Source organism: Nannospalax galili, unplaced genomic scaffold, assembly GCF_000622305.1.
Source record: "Nannospalax galili isolate Female #2095 unplaced genomic scaffold, S.galili_v1.0 scaffold116, whole genome shotgun sequence".
Lineage (NCBI taxonomy): Eukaryota > Metazoa > Chordata > Mammalia > Rodentia > Spalacidae > Nannospalax > Nannospalax galili.
The window spans coordinates 3,681,794-3,692,812 of NW_008340206.1; the positions used below are offsets into that span (position 1 = coordinate 3,681,794).

The 11,019-nt window shown below is 45.2% G+C and overlaps 1 pseudogene; it reads right to left on the bottom strand.

Annotated features, from left to right (window-relative positions):
* Positions 1 to 8,993: 8,993 nt before the first annotated feature.
* Positions 8,994 to 9,577, bottom strand: LOC103735959 (annotated as a pseudogene).
* Between the last annotated feature and the right edge of the window lie 1,442 nt (positions 9,578 to 11,019).

The following is an 11,019-nucleotide window of genomic DNA, read 5'->3' on the forward strand; positions in this document are numbered from 1 at the left end:
CGGCAGCAGGACTCGCTAACTCCAGTGTGAAGGCCGCTGAGCACTGACGGATGTTAGTCATTTCTAGCCTACAAATTTGAGATATCTCTTGCTACTGTCGAATGATGGGGGCCCTGAGCCTTGGGATTCTTTTTATTGGGTGTGTTAATACTTCTGTGGCTGATTCTCTCCAAAACTGCAGATAAATACTGCTTTTCAAATTGGAGGTGTTTTCTGTATTCTGTTCTGTTTGTGAAGGACTCCACTGATTCGATGACCTATCTGTTAACTCTCAAAAGGCAGACAGCAGAGTAAGAAGGGAAAGGGATACAGAACGACAGAGCCAGGAAGATGGGGCCCCAGCCACATGCCAGGCACGTGGGTCCCGTGAAAGACTTTTTTGAATGCTTTTGGGGAAAAAAATACCAAATATTGCATACATGCCGTGGGATGTATTATTAAAGTGGGAAAAGAAAAGCAAGTCCTAAGACATCTTCAACAAGCTGAGGTGATTCAAGGTCAGAAAAGAAAGGTACTCTGGAGTCACACTTTGCTAAGAAGTTTGGAGACGGAAACCATTTCCATGAAAGAATCCATGGACAGACACCATCTGACTACACAGACATGAAAGGCCATTTAGACAAGCTTTCCAGAACAAAAATGTAAATTCAAGGAATGGCTCCCCCCAAGTGAAATTATATCAAGGTCTCTAGTCTCAGTTATACTCTTTTCCATTTTAAAATTATTATTTATATGTACATGTCTATGTGCCACATGTGTGGTGTGCCAACAGAGGCCAGAAGAGGGTATTGGATAACCCAATACTGGAATGAGAGGCAGTTATGAGCTGCCCAGTGTGGGTGCTGGGAACTAAATTCAGGTCTTCTGAAAGAGCAGCAAGGGCTCTTAACCACTGAGCCATCTCTCCAGCCCCTCAGCCTATATATGCTCTTAAATGTGTGTTTCCCACGCCTTAAGAAACCCTCTGTCTCATACCTACCTATGCATCAGGCCCTAAGGAACTCAACACAGTCTCTTAAAACTTGTATACAATACTTGACTCTGAAAATACAAATAGCAATCCAACCACTCTAGTGAGGCTAAGGGCCTCGTCAGAGACGAACTGTCTCAGAAAAGGAGGGGAACACTGAGTGGCAGGAGGAGCACAGCTGGCCTATACAGGCAGCAGCTTTGACCATGGCGGCTCAGAAGCCGTCGTGTCGATGTGACACTTTTCTCTTAGCTGTTAAGCTTCTCCATGGTCACGGCATGGGCACAGAGCCCCGAGGACCTAGGGGAAGCTCTGAGACCTCCCTGGAGAATGTGCAGGTGATGGCAGCTCCAGCTCGGCAGATATTCAAGAGAAGGCCTGTGTGTGTCCTCAGCAGCATGGCTCATGGGGTCCAAGAAAATTCCTGCATTGGTGACTGTTACATCACTGCAACCAAGAACCTAACAGAAGCAATTCCAGGAAGGAAAGCTCAGTCCATCTTGGTACAGAAAGTGTGGTGGAGTTCACAGCAGTGCCTGTGTGGTGAAGGCTAGAGCCAGAGGTGGATGTCACCTCTAAGACCCACCCCTAACAACCTACTTCAGCTAGCTAGGCCAGAGACCGAAAGGTTCTACAGCTTCTCAAAACAGGGCCACCAGCTGGGGACCAAGTGCTCAAACCCATGAGCTGTGGGGACATTTCATATTCAAATCTGGTTACAGCCCCACCTGTGTATGAGAGTGTTAGTCACCTACCCCACTGCCTCGCCCCCTCAAGGGACCCCAGTGGGTGCCCCTTCCTTTAGAGTTCTTAAAAGGAAAATTAAAAGGCAAGATGACAAAAACATTCAAGCCTTCAAGGTAAGTTCTTTTTAAATCTGGCATTTCTAGAGAAATATATGAAAACTTGAAGCTAAACTAAGAATGTGAAACTCCTTAAACAGTGAGATATAAAACTCACTGGTTTAGGGGCTGGAGAGATGGCTCAGTGGTTAAGAGCACTGGCTGCTCTTGCAGAAGACCCAGGTTTGACTCCCAGCACCCACATGGCAGCTAAGAACCGTCTGTACTTCCAGTTCCAGGGGATCCGACGCCCTCTTCTGACCTCCGAGGGCACTGCACAACATGGGTGCACTTACACACATGCAGGCAATAGTCATACACATAAAATAAAAATAATAAACTTTATTAAAAAAACTCGCTGGTTTTTAAGGCCATACTTGAAAATTCAGCAATTAACCAAGAAATAGAGCTTGGTATAACCTTAATGCAAAGTTGCTGGGGGTGGGAAGACACATAGGACATGGCCCTTGCTGTCACAGGAGTGACCAGGGAGATAACGGACCAACCACCGCTGTGAGGAGCAAGCACTAGTGATGGACACAGCAGATCCTCGAAGGAGGAGACAGCAATTAGCTAGGGATTAAAGGAGCGAGAAGGTGCTGGGTCCTGGCAGATGGATCGCAGGTGACTGGAATTGCATAATCAACACTGAAATGACAATGGCCTGCCCTCAAGTGTTTATAGTGACAATATTCATAACAGCCCCCAACTAAAAACAGTGCAGATATCTGCATAAACAGCATGGAATGCACCATAGAACAGAAGTACTGATACACACTGCCACATGTGTGAACGTTGTAAACATGCTGAGTTTAAGAAAAAAGCCAGGAACTGGAACGATGGTTCAGTAAGGGTGCTTGCCACACAAGCGTGAGGACCTCATTTCAGATCCACGGTACCCACATAAAAAGCCAGGCACAGTGGTGTACACCTGTAACCCCAGAGTTGGAAAGGTGGAGACAGAAGGATCCTGGAACTTGAGAGCCAGCCAGTCCAGCCAAATCAGTGAGCTCCAGGGTCTGCAAAAGACAAGTGGGCAGCGAGATGACTTGGCTGGCAAAGGCACTTGCAGCACAAGCCTGACCCAAGTTCAGTCCCCAGAACTCATAACAAAGCCAGATGCAGTGACACACATCTGTAATCCCAGCACTCCTGCAGAGAGGCAGAAGGTGGAGACAGGAGAATCACCCAGAAGCTCAGCATCCAGCTAGCCTGGAGTTCCCAGATGACAGAAACAAGAGAGCCCTGCTCCAACAGGGAAGGAGAGAAGTGAGTCCCAAAGGCTGTCCTCTGACCTCCACTTCATGCAGTGGCACACACACACCTGCTCTCACACACCTACACATCACATGCAACACAATAAATAGAAGATAAATAAAATAATAAGACAGAGAGTAACAGGAAGACATCTGTGGCCTCTGTATGCACACACGTGAACACATACAGGTGCACACACCATGTGCACACACATGAACACATACAGGTGCACACGCCATGTGCACACACATGAACACATACAGGTGCACACACCAGGTGCACACACAAAAACAGAAATAAAAGTCAGCGCATTGCATGAAAGCTTTTATATGAAATTTTTAGAATAGGTAACTCTATAAAGACAGAATAGTTGCCTATGGCTAGGGTTTGGGGGAAATTGTATGGGGTGCCTTGAGAGAATAAAGAAGTTGACTTAATGGGTGCACAGCTGTGTAGCTATGCCAACCAGCACTGAAATGAACGCCACATTTTGTTCTGCAGTGCAGGGCCTTGTGCACATACACAGGCAAGTGCTTAACCACTGAGCCCCAGCCATCTGTGAAGTACAGTTTGGTAAAATGGGGAAGGCTTTTGGGGGGAGGATTAGAGGTAATATATTTTTATTGAATTTTTGTGTATTTAAAGGAAAAGAAAGAACCTGAGAAAGAAAAACAGTAGGAAACAGGTATTACTAATGGAGAAATGAATAAAAGCGGGGTCGTTTAAATGGGAAGGGAAGGCAGGGTTAAACAAGGAACCTGGGGGATAAAGGGAAAGAAGGAGATCAAGAGAGGTAGGACCATGGGTGACAGGTATTATCAAGGGAGAAATGGGGGAAATGGGGGCACTTTAAACGGGGAAACCATGGTGGAAGGGTTAGACAGTGAGAGAGAGAGAGGAGAGATAAATAATGCCTCGCTGGTTTTAAAAAACCAGAGGGAACCATATTAGTCCATCTCAGTCTTAATCATCTTTATACCTCCTTTCTCACTGTCATAGAACTGGGTACATGGACAGCTAACCCCAATCTTAGCTGAAGAAATATTGGTAACTGATCACTGCTGGGTGAGGAAGAGCTGAGCTTCCCAAAGCAAGAGTCTCTAGATAGCCTGACTAGACCTCAGTAGATGACTTTGCACCAAGAGACATCTGGGGACACTAACTTGACACAACAGGCCTTAAAACTGTGTTTTTAAAGAGAATGGCTTCTGAGGCTGGAGAGATGGCTCAGCAGTTAAGAGCACTGCCTGCCCTTGCAGAGAACCCAGGTTTGGGTCCCAGGATTCACATGGTGACTCACAATTGTCCTTATCTCTAGTTTCAGGGCATCCAACGCCCTCTTCTGGCCTCTGTGGGCATTGTGTGACATGGGTGCACTTGTGTACATGCAGGCAAAACACTCATACGCAGAAAAGAAAAATAAACAAAAATTTAAAGATAAATGACTCCTGTGCCTTAATGATTATCTGGTGATCACCTCTGTTCAGGGCCCTTACAACTTTCCTCAGTTGTCTGAGAGGTGCAGATATTCCAGGAGGCAAAAAGAAGAATTGCTGGTCCCTGAGGTGTCCTCCCTCGTCTGTGCCTGGAGCCCACCAGCACTGTCTTAGACCTAACAGCTGTCTTGCTCCTCACTATCATCCGTCTGCTGCAGGCCAGTTTCTATTAGCAGTATCTTGGGGCCCTCAGAGGCATTCCTTTGAGAGAAGTTCACTATTCATGTGTAACAGCAGGCTGGAAATATTAAAATTCTCATTACTGTATAGAAAAATGATCTCAGACGCTTCTAACTGAACGTTTGATTCAATATGAGTCTGGTATCATTTCTCCTCTTTCTGACAATGATTCCAGAATGCTGCCCTCTGCAGAATGCTCCTTCCTCTCAGCAGACAAGTTCCTGCCTGGATAATACAGTCAGTGGAAATCCAGGCGGAAAGCCAAATATTGAAATAATGTATGCTGCATCCCATGCCCCGCCGCCTTAGGCGTCCCGTGCTCCCTCCCCATCTTCCTTCCCAGTCACCAGCTAGGAGTGTTTGTTGCTCGAAATGATTTCCTCCAAAGATATGCTGGATTTGGATTCAGTTAAAGAGGGGAAGGAAAAACACAACAAATAGCTTTTTCTTCACATCCATCTTGGCAGGTATTCACCATCCAAATAACTCCCTTGAGACCCTACACCCTTCCTCACCCATGGTTTCCCTTTCCTGCAAAATTGAAAGTTGTGGGCTGAATTAGCAGAAGCCTGCACAATTCTTCAGGGTAAGCCGGGACCTCATGAGTCAGACCTTTAGGCAGAACCATCCTAGTTCATAGACATTCTAGTTAATGTGTTTATCTGACCCTAACGCCTCCCCAGAGACTCGCTCCTGCATTCTTTGTGACATGCTCAGGGGTCCATTTGAGCTCTCCCTCTGACAAACGGGATTGAACCAGAGAAAACACAGGCCAACCAACTTCTTCCTCCTGAAAATATGGAATTAAGACTAAGAGGCCATACGTACTGAGTTTAAATTGAGCGTGGACACTCCAAGGCCACATTTGGTGGAGGGCAGAGGACCAGGTGGGCCAGTTATTTCCTAATTCACACAAGAAACAGCAGAGACTCTCACTGAGAGGAAGCCTGAGAGAAGGGAAGGGCGGAGGGAAAGAAGGGATCCCCTAACCTGCTTCTCAGCCCCGGCACCCTTGGGCTCCATGGTTCTCTGCTAGGTGAGGGGGCTGTCCTGTGCATTGCAGGCTCAGAAGTGCCTGGCTTCTGAAATGTAGAAGTCCACAGCACACGCCTAGCCCAGAGTGACAAATGAAACCACCTCATCACTGACAAACGTGGGAGAGCAGAATCACCCATCTTAAGGACCACTTCTTGACAAGGGACAGACTGTGGGTCATCCTCAACTCCCTTCTTGCAGATCTTACATCTAATCTATGATTAATATATACTACTCTAAGCCAGGAACCATGGCTCATATCTATAATCCTAGCGCTGAAAGGCAGAGAGACAGGCAAATCTCTGTGCGTTCAAGACCAGCCTGATCTACATAGCACGGTCCAAGTCAGCCAGGGCTACTTAATGAAAAAAAAAAATCAATCAATTAATTAAATTAAATTAAAATATGCTACCTTCCCTGAAAACATGTCCAGGTTCAAAACAACCACTTCTTATGAGCTTGGTCAACCCCTGTCCAAGTGACCGTCAGCATTTCCTACATTACCCGGAAGCCTCCAGCTGCCCCCCTCACTGTATTCTTACTATTTCTGAAGCAGTTTCCTTCCAAAACCAAAAAGAACCTTTCAAATAGAAGAATTTGCCAGTCACTCTCCAGCAAGTGCCTTCACTGTAAGGGCCAGAGAGTTTACAATGCCCATAAGACCTTCAAGACCTTGCCTCCAGAACACCCTCTTATTCAGCTTACTGCCATGGCCTTCACTGTAAGGACCAGAGTTTACAATGCCCATAAGACCTTCAAGACCTTGCCTCTAGAACACCCTCTTATTCAGCTTACTGCCATGGCCTTCACTGTAAGGACCAGAGTTTACAATGCCCATAAGACCTTCAAGACCTTGCCTCCAGAACACCCTCTTATTCAGCTTACTGCCATGGCCTTCACTGTAAGGACCAGAGTTTACAATGCCCATAAGACCTTCAAGACCTTGCCTCTAGAACACCCTCTTATTCAGCTTACTGCCATGGCCTTCACTGTAAGGACCAGAGTTTACAATGCCCATAAGACCTTCAAGACCTTGCCTCCAGAACACCCTCTTATTCAGCTTACTGTCATGGCCTCCATTTATTCTTCTCCTTTCCCAATGACCTTGATGTCCTGGAAGCATGAGGAACCTAGTCCTTCCCTGGCTTCTTCATGTCTTTCTGCTCTCTACACAAATGCCTGAAGTCAGAGGGGCTTTCTGTGATTGCTCTGTTTAAAAGAGCAGCCCTCAACCCTACATGTGCTATCCCTCTTGCCCCACTTTACCCTATGCGTTCATTGTGTTTGTTTAGTGTCTAGATCCCCAACTTAGATACAGGCTCATGAGAGTGGCCTTTGCTCTAGTTTAATGCTTTTCCACCAGCACCTGACCTGGGCCGTGGCTGACATCATTGACTGATGCACAATCCACTGTACAGCAGGTGGAAAGATGTCACTCCATCACTTTATCATAGAACAATCTAATTACATAATGATGGGAAAATAGCTAAATTATGACATCTGTGTGCAGTCATTAAAAACTATGTTTTAAAAACTTCCCAGGATTGGGGCTAGAGAAATGGCTCAGTGGTTAAGAGCACTGATTGCCCTTGTAGGGAACCCGGGTTCAATTCCCAGCACCCACATGGCACTGACAACCATCTGTAACTCTAGTTCCAGGGGATCTGATGCCCTCTTCCAACCTCCTCAGGCATTGTATGACATGGGTGCACTTACATACATGCAGGCAATATACTCATACATATAAAATTTAAAAATAACCAAAATATTTTTATGGAAAAAGATCCAGTTTACTCAAAGATATGTATTTTCACACAGAGAAATAACAAATAATCCAATCTAAAAATTTATAGAGAAATATATAAATGACTTTCACAATCCCACTGTATCTGGAGCTGTAGTTGCTGCCTTGGCCTGTTCCTCTACTGCACCCACAACTTTATGCAGGGCATTCACCCTTAAGGCAGAACCTTGATTGTGGCGTGTAATGACTTGGTTCTTAGATCCAAGGATCAACCGGTGGTGGACTCTAGCAGATGACTTACAGGGAGGACCTATCATGTTAGATGAAACATATAGTTGAGAAAACATAAAAAGATGAACTGAAGCCACCCAAAAATATGATTTTAATGAGGTCAGTGAAAATAGAACTTCTATTATGAGATTAAACTATTCTCATTATGAACTAATAAACTTCAAGAAACCATTTCTGATATGGTGTATGAAATATCAAAGAATTACTTTTGGGGGATGTTTCTTTACATTCTGGTGTTCAGGGTCTAGTATAAAAGTAGCCTGAATAGTTAAAAAGCAGTCTAAAGGCAACTCAAATTGCTACATGGGAAGCTACCACTTAGGATACTGCTGCCCTACTAAAAAATCCTGTGCAGGGAGGAATTTATTATGTATTAAAATAAAAATGAAGCCTGGCCCCCAAAACATGTGCAAAACACTTGTCAGTTACAACAAGGTTATCTTCAATGAAGAAAGTCTTAATTATAGAACCAGAGGCATCAAGCCAGACAGATACAAGAATACCTCCCTGCTGAGGTGGACTGATATTTGGGATGAAACCAACTGTTCCGTGGGCACCTTGGGAACTGTGCTTCTCAAGAATGGGAAGGATGTGGAGAGGAACGGACCCAGGGCCCCAAGCTCTCTGGCTTTGTGTGTGTGCTCCTTCATGTCAGGCTAGTTGGTTCCCTGTATCTGGGTGCCAAAAATGTTAATAAAACAAATACAAACCTAAAAGACAGTTCTTAAGCCCGATGATGGGAACTGTAACCTTTGTTAAGTACTCTTTATGCTGCTTAACCCTGGCAATTATCAGGAAGTGTACAAAGACCACCTGCCTAATTTTTGAAGATGAAGATTTTCTTCTTTCATGGTGGCAGAAGTCCATGCAAGATTTGGAAACAGCGAGACAAAATACTGTAAACATAACAGAATGTGTATAAAACAGAAGTAAATCCAAATTTACAAGTGGGTTAAAAAAAAAAAGAGGGCAGCTTCATACGAAGTTCTCCCTCCTGCGAGTATCCTAAGTGGTAGGATTTTTCTCTTCTTTTTTGATTATAAATATAATCCTGAGCTGAAAAGCTGGGATTTGTGGGAGACCCATCTTTGTGCACAAAATATCTAAAGGAGCTTACTCTGTTTTGTCTAGATATTCAACTGCAGGAGACAGTTCTGAAGGTGTGACAGTGGAGATGCTTATAGTTTAGTGTGGCGCCCAGGTCTGGAGCCAGCTGCAGTGTTTGCCACGGGCAGCGGACACCACGGCATCCTCTGCTTCTTCCAGTTCGTCCTGGAGTTCCTGGTGGACAGCAGCATGCTAAGCCGTGGGGTCAGCCATTCCTCTGGGAGGAAACTCTGTAGAAAGGGTATACAGGAGCTGAAGTGGGTAAGTCGATTGATCCAGCGAGGAATCTCTTTCCCACAAAGAATCTCTGCTAAAGCTGAAGAAAAGCGATTGCAGTTTTTATGCATCAAATGGTAGGCGCTGCCTTTATTCTTTTCTCAGTTCTTCTACAGTCTTTTCTATATCATCTTCTAGAAAGTCCGTACTCCCTAAAACAACAGCTTCTTGAAATTTATACATTTCTCCTAGTTCAGAAGCATTTCCTTGGGAAATTTCAAATATTCCAGAAAAAGTTGATGAGCATGGCCACCATAAGCAAATTCTCTGCCATATACTTCAGCTCCAGAATGAAGAACTCCAATTCCAATGGACAAGGTGTATTCATTCACCAAGTACATGTCGTACACGTTGAGGCCACTAACTGGTTAGCCCCCATTCTCTTCCCCTCGGCTGCCACCTTGTTCAGGGAGGACTCAGCCGAGCACCAGGCGTCCAGTCCAGCCACGGTAGCCAGGGCAGAAACCTGTGCGAGGTCCGTGCCAGATGGGTGGATCTATAATAACCAAAATATATTTTAAAAAGCTTCCCAGGATAAACAAATTTTTGAGTCACCTCCAATATACCTTTGATTGCTTTTCCAACAAAATATTTATGCAACTCAGGCATAAATTAAAACTTGAGGAAGGGGCTGGAGAGATGCTCAGCAGTGAAGATTTCTTGCTGTCAAAGAGTTCTCCTGCGGATCTGAGTTCAGATTCCAACATCCACATTGGGTAGTTCACAGATGCCTGGAACTCCAGCTCTAGGGCCTCCTCCACACATACGTGCATACACTCACACAGACACATGCACACACATACACATCCAAGAACAAATCTTTTTTTTTTTTAATTGATGCAACTCTGAAAACCAGGGCTACGTGTCAACTTGTTGCCAGAATCTGGGGAAATTTCCATTTACAAGAAACAGAATAAAGATAAGTCATCTTGTATCTCTCCAAAACGGTAAAACCGCACACTTGAAGGTGACAGACATTTTTCTTGTTCCCAATTCCCTGCTCCCGAAAATAATCCAGCAGTATTTACTGTGCAAATATCAGACACTGAAAACTGCAAATGCCTTCCGTTACAGCGCTGCCTCCGACTTTTCACTACTCATCACAGCGTAATTCTGATGCCCAGCGCCCTCCACCTCTGAAGCCTCTCTGCCCCAGGAACTACCTCACATGATCAGTGCGGTTACACTCAGATGAGCGAAGGAAGGCTTCCTCCCCTGTTTGGCAACTCTAAAAAAAAGACGAAAACTGGAGATCAGACAGGGATAAAAACAATTGCCCTGGTGGTGCTCAGATGAAGAAACTTTTTTAACAGGATTGTTTACTGAGATGTATGCAGGGAAAAGGGAGACATGGACTGTGGATGGAGCCAGTGACTGCCAAGAGGGGGAGCTCTTGAGCCCATAGGAGGAAAGCTGCAAAGAGCGTGATTACCAGAACCATGAGCCTGGCCAGGACACAGGCTGTTCTTAGGCCATGACAATTAAAGGAACAGGGAAAATTCGAGTATCCAGCAGAACGTTCTCTGCCAAAGAAACCTAAGCAATGCACCAACAGGAGTCTGTTTCCAGGGCCACAGAGCAGGATGGAAAACCTAGAAAGATACAGGAGAAATAAAGGAGAGGTACAAACCTAAGATCACACAATGTTCTAGTTTGTTTCTCCACTGCTGTGACAAAACACTCTGACCAATACCAACGTGGGGAGGAAAGGGTTTATTTGTCTTACATCTCCCAGGTCACTCATCAGGGAGCCCAAGGTAGGAACTCAGGGCAGGAACCTGGAGGCAGGAGCTGGAGCACAGGCCATGGAGGAACACTGCT